Genomic DNA, 12,381 nt, shown 5'->3' with positions numbered 1-12,381 from the left:
AGGGGAACTTAATAAGGAAATTAGGGAAGCTAAGAAAATGCATGAGAAAAATTGGTGGGTAGAATGAAGGAAAACCTAAAGGGTTTTTTGAAAATATATAAACAGCAAGAGAACAACTAGGGAAAGAGTAGGCCCAATTAGGGACCATAGAGGTGACCTGTATGTGGACCCATAAGACGTGGGTAAAGTCCTCAAAGAATACATTGCATTGGCCTTCAGAATGGAAAAGGACAACGCAGATAAAGACATCAGGGTGAAGGACTGTGAAATATTAGATGAAATTAACATAGAGAGAGAGGAGGTACTAGAGAGTTTAGTGGCCCTAAAAGTAGATAATCAGCAGGCCTGGATGAGATGTATACCAGCCTGTTGAGGGAGGCGAGGGAAGCGATATCAGGGGATTTGGCAGGAATTTTCAAATCTGCTCTGGCCACAGGGGAGGTACCAGAGGACTGGGAGACAGCTAATGTCCCATTATTAAAAAAGGGAGGAAGGGATAGATCAGGAAATTACAGGCCTGTCAGTCTAACCTCAGTGGTGGGGAAGTCCTGAGAAAGAACTCTGAGGGACAGAATATATCTGCACTTAGAGAGACTCGGATTAATCAGGGATAGTCAGCATGGATTTGTTAAGGGAAGATCGTGTTTGACAAATTTGATCAAATTTTTTGAGGAGTTAACCAGGAGTGTTGATGATGATTATACATTTGATGTGGTCTACATGGGCTTTAGTTAGGCTTTTTTTTTAAGGTCCCCCATGGCAGACTGGTCAAGAAAGTGAGTGCACAAGTGATCCACGGCAGAGTGGCACATTGGATCCAAAATTGGCTGAGAGGCAGGAAGCAGAGGGTGATGGTAGAGGGATGTTTCTGTGGCAGGAAGTTTGTTTCCAGTGGGGTTCCACAAGGCTCAGTGCTGGGGCCCTTGCTGTTTGTGGTGTACTTAATGATTTGGACTTAAATGTAGGGGGTATGATCAAGAAGTGTGCGGATGACACGAGAATTGGCCTGGTGGTAAATAGTGAGGAGGATAGCCGTAATCTGCAGGAGGATATCAATGGACTGGTCAGGTGGACAGAGCAGTGGCAAATGGAATTCAACCTGGATAAGTGTGAGGTAATGCACTTGGGGAAGGCTAACAAGGTAAGGGATGACACTGAATTGTAGGACCTTGGAAAGTACTGAAGATCAGAGGGACCTTAGTGTGCATGTCCACAGATCCCTGAAGGCCGCAGGGCAGGGCATTTGTTGCCCATTCCTAATTTCCCTTGTTCAGGAGGCATTTCAGAGTCACCCACATTGCTGTGGGTCTGGACCAGGTAAGGATGGCAGGTTTCCTTCCCTAAAGGGCAATAGTGAACCAGATGGGTTTTTACGACGATCGACAATGGTTTCATGGTCATCATTAGACTTGCCCTGATGGGATTCGAACCCGGGTCCCCAAAGCATTACCACTGCGCCACTGCTGACTTGCCTTTATTAGCTGAGGCATAGAATACAAGAGCGGGGAGGTTATGCTGGAACTGTATAAAACACTGTCTCAGCCACAACTGGAGTACTGAGTGCAGTTCGGGTCACCACATTATAGGAAGGATGTGATTGTACTGGAGAGGGTCAGAGGAGATTTACCAGGATGCTGCCTGGGCTGGATGTTCTGAGCTATGAGTAAAGATTGGATAGGCTGAGGCTGTTTTCTTTGGAGCAGCAAAGATTGAGAGGGGACCTGATAGAGGTAAATAAGATTGTGAGGGGCACAGACTGGGTGGATAGGAAGGCCCTTTTTCCATTAGTAGAGGGGTCAATAACCAGGTGACATAGATTTAATGGAAGAGGTAGAAGGTTAAGAGGGGAGTTGAGGAGAATATTTTTCACTCAGTGGGTGGTGGGAGTCCGGAACTCACTGCCTGAAAGGTGGTTCAGTCAGAAACTCTCATAAATTTAAGAAGTATTTGGATATTCACTTGCGTTGCCATAGCCTCCAGGGCTATGGGCCAAGCGCTAGAAAATGAAATTAGTGTCGTCAGATCTTTGTTGACCCGCGCTTACACGATGGGCCGACTGGCGTCCTTCTGTGCTGTAAACGTCTCTGAGTCAATGGGTGGCACAGACCCCAAGGTCTCCTGCATTTCCTGCCTCTTCCTACTCTTGTGATGGCCGCCCATCTACTACCCTGAACACACTCCCTTTGGGGTGTTCACCACCTGGAACGTACGATCCAGGAAACTCTCATCCTCCCCGATGCTCCGCAGTGACTCCAGCTGCCCCTCAACTTCGGAAATCCTGAGCTCGAACTCGAGCAGCTGCAGGGACTTCCTACACATGTGGCCCCCAAGGCCTGAGGTTCCCAAATGGGTCAGGAACTGCAAGCAACAGGTCTCAGCTGCCCATCCGTGATCGAAAACAAACCTCTATTCCTTCTTATAGAATCGAATGAGTACCTTGTTTAAACTCTAAATTGTATTTAATATCTCTTGACCTGCTCTGCACTAATACTCTTATTACATTTACACTGACTGTCACACTTACCCTGATTGAAATGTTTAATTTTCCAGCTCCTAGTTTAAATCAAAGCCCAATTTAGAGAAATCTGCAGAAACCAACCAGCTCCCTTCTTTCCCCTGATATCATGCTTTGACTATTTATTATAAACATGGCCGGTTTGCTCCAACCCCTCCCTCACAGCTCTTTATCCCCCCCACCGCTTTCACTCTTCTCTTCTCCTCTCTCTCACTGCTGCTCTCGGGCTGCTCTGCCGCTGCTCTTTATCCACCCTCCAGCCTCATTCAGCTCTCACTCTCACTCTCAACTCCTCCACAGTCCCAAGTTTCTGACTGTTTAGGAAATTCTCTGATCTTTCTTTGCTCCAAGATGGGTGACCTCACACATCCCCATATTGAACACCATCGGCCACAGTTTTTGTTCACTCACTGAATCTGTCAATGATCCTTTGAAACTTGCTGCTCCCACCTACACTACTAACCATGTCACCTAACCTAGTGCCATTAGCAAACTTAGATATTGTCTGGAATTTATTAAAATTTAAAAGAGCTCTGAGAATGGGAATAGAACAGCCGCCTGACGTGACAGAGCATTGGTTCTGCCTAAATCCCTCCACTCTGAAAACAACCGCTCACCTCTACATTATCCTTTCTGCCCCTTATTCAATTTTATATCCATGCTGCCACTGCCCATTTAATCCCAACTGCTTGAATTTTACTAACAAGTCTGTTATATGGAACTTTTTCAAACACCTTTGGAAGTCCAGGCTCACATCATCAAACTCACTCCCCTGGTCAATGTTCTCTGAAACTTCATCAAACACCATTAAGTATTTCAGTCATGATTTTCTGTTCATCAATCTGTACTGGCTGTCATTTATCAACCCATGTTCTACGAAGTGACAATGAATTTTATACTGGATTATTGTCTCTAAACGTGTCCCCATCACTACCATTTGACTAACTGGTACTGGGTTTATCTCTCTCTATTTTAAACACAGATGTAACATTAACAACCTTCAGTTCTCTGGCATCACTCCCATATCCAAGGAAAGATGAAAAGATTGTGGCTTAAGTCTCCACTATTTCCACCCTTCCCTCAGTAATCCAGGATGTATGGCATCCGGATCAGGTGACTTTTCTGCTGTGAGAGCTGCCAACCTTTTAACTGCCTCTTCTTTATCTATTTTCATCCTATCCAGTTTCTCCACCAGCTCCTCCTTTACTGTGGCATTAGCAGCATCCTCTGTTTCGTGCTGACAGATGTAATGTTCTCATTGAGCACCTCAGCCCTCTGCTTCCACATGACCTCCTAACCAGCCGACCATTTCAGTGACTCTCCGTTTTTTGTTAAAGGTCTGCGTTGTTTTCTCTTGTGTTACCTTCTAATCCTTCCTCATGCACTCACTGTCTGCTGCTCTAATTTCCTTTTTTATCGGTTCTCTGCTGTACTTTATTTATCGCGCTTGTTTCTCTAATGTTTTATGAATCTGACATTTACCATCAGCCTGCTTTGGAGGTCCAACAGAGCATACGATGCACCTAATCCCCGCTGTCAACAAATCCATGTTTTAAAGTCTTCACTCTACAATTCACTCTCTCTGTGTTTGAGCTCAGAGGTCACTCAATTTCTCGTTTGCAATTTAATTGTCCCACTTTCTTTATCACAGTGTAACTTGCATGTTCTGCAATGATGCATCTATTCCACTAAGTTCAATAAATCTTGTTCTAAAGAGAATGCTTTATCCAGACAATATCTCCACTTGATGAACTGATGATGCACGGAGCTCTCAGCTTTTACTCATTGATCTTGACAAGAGTTGATCCATTTTGATGTTGACTTGTTCACTAGTGTCGATTTACTCTGTTCTTCACCTGATTCCTCTGCTGTCCAGAGAAGTTGTCTCAGCTGAGTTCTCAATAATAACTTGACTTTTCCTCTCAGGATTTCAATCTTGATGGTTTTTGAACTGTTGTATTAAAGGATTTAGTTTTTCTCCTGTCTCCCTAGCTCTCCTCATGGTCAAGAAGGAAGTTTCACTGCTGCATTTTCAAGCAGCTGACAGCTTTATTTGAAAAATCATTGAGACAGGATTTTGGGTTTGAATCCAGTCACAAATCTGATGCCTTGTGGCTCCAGCTGTCATGTGACCTGCCAGTGGATGACATCATAGTTGTCCTAGTCATGTAGCTGTGGATTGGACGATTTCTTAAACACTTTGACTGGGGCTGACTTGGTCACACTCGGCTTTGAAACACAAGGATATGTCTTCAAATCCCACACCAGAATTTGTGTGTAACAAGTAAGACTGACACTCCAGTACATTACTGAGGGAGCGCTGCTGTATTGGAGGTGCTGTCCATCAAAATAAGGCCATAATACAAAGAAATATTTGTAAAAAGAGAAGTCTAAATGCACTGTATCTGAATGCACGGAGCATTGGGAATAAGGTGGATGAATTGACACTGCAAATAGATGTAAACGGGCACAACATGATTACGAGAATAGAGACGTGGATGTAGGGTGACCAATTCTGGGTACTGAATATCCAATGGTTTTCAATATTTATGGAAGACAGGCAAAATGGAAAAGGAGGTGGCATGGCATTTTTCTTTAACGATGAAATCAGTGCAATATTGAGAGAGGATATTGGTTCATAAAATCTAGATGTAGAATCAATCTGTGTAGAGCTAAGAAGCAACGAAGGGCGGAAAACATTAGTGGGAGATGTATATATGACTCCAAGCAGTATTGATAAAGTAGGGGATGGCATTAAACAGGGATTTAGAGATAAATGTTCCGAGCATACGGCAGTGATCATGGGTAACTGAAGTTTCTCAGAGAAATAATTTCTTCCCAATGTTTCCTGCGCACTCTCTAATGTCGCCACATCTTTCTAAAGTGTGATGATCATTGTTGGACACAATGCCCTGCTCCTGGCCCAACCATTATTTTATAAAGCTGCAGCGGTTCAAGAAGACAACTCACAATCTCCATCTCAAGGGCAATTAGGGATGGGCGATAAATGCAGGCCTAGCCAGCGACGCCCACATCCATGAATGGATTAAAAGGATGTAGCTCGGATGCTAGAAACCTGAAATGAAAACAGGGAATGGAAACACTCAGCCAGTCTGGCAGCATCTGTGGAGAGGGAAAGAGAGTATCCGGAAAAGAGTCATATTAGACTCGAAATGATAACTCTGTTTCTCTCTCCACAGATGCTGCCTGACCTGCTGAGTTTTTCTAACATTTCCTCTTTTGATTTCAGTGTTTATAACGATTCTCCATTGCTGTTTTGTTTTTCTGCTCGATACTTCTATTTATAAAGCCCAGGAACCAGCGTGCCTTTTGTTCAGGTCTCCGTGGGAACCTATAGAATCAAATTTACCCAATGACCTCAATGAGAAAACCAAAAGACAAGATTTCGCTTCTTATGTTTTTACTTCTTACTTTGTTTTAACAAACAAACCAAAATCAACTTCAATTACACATGAATTAACAGGCAGATTGCTGTCGATGTAAAGTATAAATGACTTATTCAGATTGATTTCACCTTGAAAAAAAGTAGCCTGTTCACTCAATTTGGAGATTTCTGCATTTGGAACCCTCAGTCTCTCGGCTCTTTAAAACAAAGGGAATGTTTTCTGATTTCGAAGCTCGTATCGAAATTCCTGCAACACTCTCTTCCTGCCCTGCTAAAAAGTCCATCACTTTCAACTGTGTGTGTTTATATCTCATTCTCTGTAACACCTCTCCAAATAACACATTTGTAGCCTAAAGCCCTTCCTATCACACGGCTCCGTGAATGTGTCAATGATAGTTTGGAGCTCTGTCTCTGAGTTTGCGCAGACACAAGTGTCGTCAGCGCGCTGCAGTTCGATGACAGGCTGGGGTGATCTCGGTTCTGGAATGGAGGTGACGTAGGTTGAGCTGTTTCCTGCTCGTCCTGTAGAGTAGCTCCACCCCGACGGGGAGCTTCATGGAGATGGGGTGGGGTGTTGCAGTGATGGAGGTGGAAAAAAGATTTGGTATGATGACACAGACTTGCTTGACCCCAGTTTGCACTAGTGTGGGTCTGCAGCAGATCCCTTGGTAAGGATCACGGTTTGCATGTCATCCTGCAGCAGGCGGAGGGGGGGTGACTTTTTTCTGAGGGCAGAAAAATTCCAGGAGGATGCTCCACAGTCCCTCCCAGTTGATAGAGTTGAAGGCCTTTGTGGGGTCAAAGAAGACCATGAAAAGAGGTTGCTGCTGCTCGCTGCATTTTCTTAGGCTTGTCTTCCTGTGAAGATCATTTTCAATGTTCTGTTTGATGGACAGAATCCGCATTGTGACTCTGGCAGGAGTTCTTCAGCCATGGAGAGAAGGTAATTGAGGAGGACTCTTGTAACGACTTTCCCTGTGGTGGACAGCAGAGATTCCCCTCTATAGTTACCGCAGTCAGTCTGGTCTCCTTTTCTGAAGATAGTCATAATTAGGCATCTCAGAGATACCCTGGTATGCTCTCCTTCCAGATGATGGAGATGAGGTCCTGTATTTTCTTTAAGAATAGTTCTCCACCCTATTTTAGTGTTTCGGCAGGGATTCCACCTTTGCCGGCGGCCTTGGTGGTTCTTAGCTGTCGGATGGCCTTTCCAACCTCATGTCGGGCTGGGATTGTGCTGAGCTGGTGGCGGGTAACATGCTGTGGAATGTGGTCGAGGGCACTCATGTCGAGGACTGAGTCTCGGTTGAGGAAATCGGAGAAGGTCCCCTTTCCAATGAGCCGGATTGCATCTCTGTCCTTGATAAGCGCCACTCCATTCTTAGCTCTCAGTGGGGTATGTCCTTGGGTGCTTGGGCTGTAAATGGTCCTGACTGCACTGAAGAACCCACACATTCCGAGGCTGCCCGCGAGTTGCTGTATTTACTGCGATCCTTGCACCAACCATCAGTTCTTTAATTCACGGGCTTTTTTTCCTCTTTCAGATAATCATGTAGCGACAGAGAACGGGGGAAGTCCATTCGGACAATGGGCTGAGAGAAAGGAGAGATCCCCCAGGGCTGGTGTATTTTTGCAACAATTATTGCTTGTGTCCATGTGCGAATGGAAGCAACTTGAGTGTTTGGTTGCAGATTGAAATGCTTACTGGAAGTATAAAGCTGATATAAATTTCCTGTAATGAAGGCTCCGAGTTTTTGTATCGAAGTTCAAATCCTTCTTTTCCGTCCGTATGGCAACCTGAACAGCAGAGGAGGGTTTCGATCCATCGACTTGTGGGTTATGAGCCTAGCACGCTTCCGCTGCGCCACTCTGCTTTGAAGCAGGAGCTTCAAATTAATATTAATGCTGCCTGGGAGCCAAGCAACCATTCACTTGTTCATTTATTTTTAAAGGACATCTGTTGGTGAGCTCAGCCTGGCTGCACAACCCCACTTCACACCACCGGGAACAGAGCACAGAGCGGAAGACACACAGAGAAGCAGTAAGACACGACCAGGGCACACAAAGACAGGCACAAAAAAGTGCCTGTCAAACCAGGAAGAAACTGAAATGGAGAAACTGATCATTTATGAGAAAAGGTGTTTGCAGTTGCATGAAGATCGGCCCTTTTTAAAATAGATTTCCTGTTGTGTAACTGTGCTTTCTGCTGTACAACTGTTCTCTCTGTCGTGGAACTGTGACAGACCTTCACTGTGGCTGTGTAAAATGCTTCCCTGTTTTGCAAATATGTTCCCGGCTGTGTAAAAGCGCCACATGTTTTGTAAAAGTGTTTACTCTTGTGTGAAGATGATCTCTGCTGGCCTGTGAAGATGAGTTCTGTGGAAAATATTTTCTTCCTGGTCTCATAGAACAATAAGAAATTTAGGGCATAGACCGGGGGCCATTCCGCCCATTGTGTCTGCCCCGGCTGGAAAAAACACATAAAATCTAGCCGCCCATTCCAATCCCACCTTACAACACGGAGCTTTGCAGGTTGCAACACTTTAGGTGCAGATCCAGGTAACTTTGAAATGAGCTGAGTGTTTCCAAACCAGGCAGCAAAGTGTCTCAGTGGCAGTTTCTTAGAGCAGTAAGTGTAGGAGTTGCAGTAACTTTGAACAGATGTTCCATAGCGGCATTTTCTGGTGACAGAATTGATACCAAAGTCGTCCAAAAATTAGCAGGAACTCTAACCAACACATTCATAGAGTCAAGGTGGTGAAATAAAATGACTGGCGACCTGGCTCTTACGCAGATCACTCAGTCCTCGGCCTCCAGCAATGTGCCAATGAAGCTCAGGACACTCTCGAGGAACAGCACCGCATCTTTCAATTGGGCACTTTCCAGAGGTCCAGATTGACCAGAGAGTTTTCAAGGGCGCGACGGACGGAATGACCTCATCCTGCGCTGTTACTGCACGAGAAGCTTATATTTATCTCTCTCTGGACATGCAGCACAAACCCTATTCTCATTTTAACTCTCCTGCCTTTCAAAAGATCACCCGCTATCCGTTTTGCTGTTCTCCTTCCTTTCACTGGCCTAAAACGTATTACAATTCTCACTTTCCCCAGTGTTGATGAAAGGCCATTGACCTGAAACATGAAATCTGTTTCACTCCCCGTATTACGGCCGGAGCTGAGTTGGAATTGTTCATTGTTCTCTTTTCACTATAGCAATGTAAAAGGGTGACAGAAACACTTTGATGGCAATCAACATCTATATTCATTTAAGTGGGTCATCTCCGCTCGCTCTTTGGTCTAGGAGTGTGATCCTTAATTAGGGATTTTTGTTGAATTGGTTTGCGACAAGTGGGGGGTTCAATCCCCAGCCAAACATCATCGTTTGTGGCTTTTGGTCCAATATGTGGGCTGCATAAGGAAAACAATGAAGAGCTGTGCTCTGGAAGGTGCGATTTACTGAAATCGGGAGCAGGTTTGAGAATCCGGGTCGTTACTATTCAGAATTGATTCACGCTGCACAAATGGGGAGAATAAATACAGACCTTCCACATGTTTGCCTATGTAATCTGACTCTGAAATTATCCCAAAGCAGCAATTCAGGTAACCCCATGCTGGTGGGTTCAGGTTGCTGGCTGGTGAATTCTGTTGTAATATTGTCTGAAAGAACTGACAGAGCTGGTAACCCCACAGCTTGGTTTTTATTTGACTGCATTTAAACTGTATTCTAGGAGTTTCACTGAGGAGAAAATGGGCCTTTATGTGGTTCAACAATTTTGTTCAGGGGGAATTCACAACCAGCATGGAGCTGCAAGTCAGAATTTCTTTGCAGGTATTGTGTGCTGCATAAAGATAGGCCCTGTTTTTCATTGTATTTCCTGTTTGTAACTGTGCTCTCTGCTGTACAACTGTTCTTTCTGTCGTGGAACTGTGACTCTGCTGCTGACAGATCTTCACTGTGTTTGTGTAAAATGTATCCCTGTTGTGCAAATGTGACCCCGCCTGTGTAAATATGATCCGTCTTGTGCAAAAGTTTTCTCTGTTCTGTAAAGGTCTGTCTTGTTGTGTAAAGATGTTTTCTGTTCTCTGTTGTGCTGTGAGGATGTTTTCTGTGGGAAAATATTTCCTTCCTGGAGTCATGATGTTCCCTGTCAGATGCTGCTTTGATGTCAAGGGCAGTCGCTGTCATCTCGCCCGTTGAGTTCAGCTCTTTTGTCCATGTTTGGGCCAAGGCCGCAGTGCAGTCAGGGGCTGAATGGCCCTGGTGGATCCCAAACTAAGCATCAAAGAACAGGTTCTGTTGAGTTAGAGTTGTTTGATGACCCTGCCGAAGACTCCTTTCGTCACTGTTTTTATCGGGAGTAGACTAATGTGGCGGTAATTGGCCGGGTTAGATTTGCCCTCTTGTTTTTGTGAACAGGACACACCTGCTGCCTCGCCAGAGACGCCCATGTCTCGTGAAAGAAAAAAAAAACCCAGATGTTCAGGTTCTTGTGTAAAACTCTGGTTAAACCACAATGGGATTACTGTCATCATCACCACTTAATCTCTGGCAGTAAATGTGATTGTGGGATACATGACGTATCTATCAAACTCTGCTACTGTACCTGAATGAGATTTGTTCTGTATCTGTCAGTCACAGGTAGTGTTTGTGAGTGTAGGATTCATTCTGCATTTCAGACTCTGGAACAGTTTGTGAGAGCAGGATTCCTTCTTTATGGGTCAGTGTCTGGTACTGTATGTGAGGGTGGGATTAATTCTGTGTCAGTCAGTGGTACTGAACGTCAATGTGGGAATCACTCTGTGCCTATCAGGCCCCATTACTATTGGGAAAAGTGGGATTAATTCGGTATCTGAATATCTGTGGTAAATTCTTATTCTTAGGCATACCCTCGGTATAGAGGTTGATTCCCCTGCTTGATGGGAATGTTGGAGTGATGATATGCCAGACCATGAGTTTACCAGTTATGGTCGAATACAATGATGGGCCTCAGCACCTCATGGATGACCAGTTTTGATTTCCTAGATCCGTTCAATATTGATCCCATTTAGCGCAGTGTTAGTGCCACATAACACGATGTGAAGATGTGACCTTGTCTCCACAAGTACTGCGGGTTGCTCAGTCCTACCCATAGTGTCATGGACCCAGGCATCAAATACGCATTGTCTAGTTAATCATGAAGTTTCAGCATGGTTTTTTAAAAAGGGAATCATGTTTAACCAATTAATGAAAAGTCCTTTGAGTGAACAACATGTGCTGTGGATGAATGGGAGCTTGTCGGCGTACTGAACCTGTATTTCCAGAAGGTATTTGACAGGGTGCCTCATCAAATGCTATTGCGGATGGAAAAAAGCGGTCACGGTGTTGGGGGTAACATATAAGCATGGATAGAAGATTGGCTGGCTGTCAGAAAACAGAGAGTTTGCATAAACGGTCTATGTCTGATTCGTAGGGTTTTTTTTATTCATTCACGGGATGTGGTCACCGCAGGCTAGGCCAGCAGTTATTGCCCATCGCTCAATGCCATTCAGAACGTAGTGCTGAGCTGAATTCTTGAACCGCTGCAGCCCTTGTGATGTACGTACACCCACTGTGCTGTCAGAGGGCAGATAAGAGTCAACCACTTTGCTGTTGGCCTAGATTCCTGCGTAGCCAGACCGGGTAAGGTTGGCAGCTTTCCTTCCCTAAAGGGCATTAGTGAACCAGGTGGCTTTTTGTGACCATCAGTGATAGTTTCATGGCCACTATCAATAAGACACTCTTTATATTCCAGATTTATTAACTACATTCAAATTCCCCCAGTCGCTGTGGTGGGATTTGAACCCATGGACTTAGAGCATTAACGGGGCCTCTGGATAACTAGTCCAGTAACAGGACCAGATTTCTGTATCGGTCATTCTCTGATACAATATATCATCGTCATATTCCGTTTGTATCTCGCATTTTCTGATATGCTATGAGGTTTGGGTCACTTGTTGAGTCTATCAGTGGAACTGTCCGTGCACAATTGATTCTGTTCCGACAGTCAGCTCCCGGTACTGTAAATGAGTGTGGCATTTATTCTGCGTTTGGTATTGTAAGCGAGTTCCTGAATCTCCTCATTCTGAATCTCCCAATGGCTCTGTGTTTGTGTTTCTGTACATATCTGTGTATGCGAGTGTATGTGTGAGTCTGTGACTGTGTAATCTACTCATTATCACTGAGTGCTACTGTGTGTGGGTGTGGATTAAACGCTTATATTCTCTGTCAGACTCTGTGATCCCCTTGTTCTGGCGAACTCCTAAGAAACGCTGAGACTACCTGAGGTGTTAGTGGGCGGCGGGGGACAGGGGTGGGGGTCGTGGTGTGTGGGTTGGTGATGCGGGGGAGGGAGGGTTTGAAAGACATTTCGGAGGATGATGTGTGTGAAAATGGACGGATTTAAAGCATGTGAATTGCGAACTCGCCTGTGAGAAGATCACAG

General features: G+C 44.8%; 1 protein-coding gene and 1 long non-coding RNA gene across 2 annotated transcripts in view; both read left to right on the top strand.

Annotated features, from left to right (window-relative positions):
• Positions 1–8,289, top strand: part of LOC144670333 (uncharacterized) — an 82,620-nt gene extending 74,331 nt beyond the window's left edge. The window contains exon 2 of the long non-coding RNA XR_013573861.1: positions 7,466–8,289. This is a non-coding gene — a long non-coding RNA (uncharacterized LOC144670333). The remainder of the gene's footprint in view (positions 1–7,465) is intronic.
• The window catches only part of LOC144670420 (histone H2B-like), a 528,756-nt gene that overhangs the window by 360,069 nt on the left and 156,306 nt on the right, over positions 1–12,381 (top strand). The window lies entirely within an intron of this gene.

The sequence above is a fragment of the Cetorhinus maximus genome, chromosome 31, assembly GCF_964194155.1.
Source record: "Cetorhinus maximus chromosome 31, sCetMax3.hap1.1, whole genome shotgun sequence".
NCBI lineage: Eukaryota > Metazoa > Chordata > Chondrichthyes > Lamniformes > Cetorhinidae > Cetorhinus > Cetorhinus maximus.
Note: the sequence above shows the minus strand (reverse complement) of the source record. Positions and strands in the feature narration are given on the sequence as shown.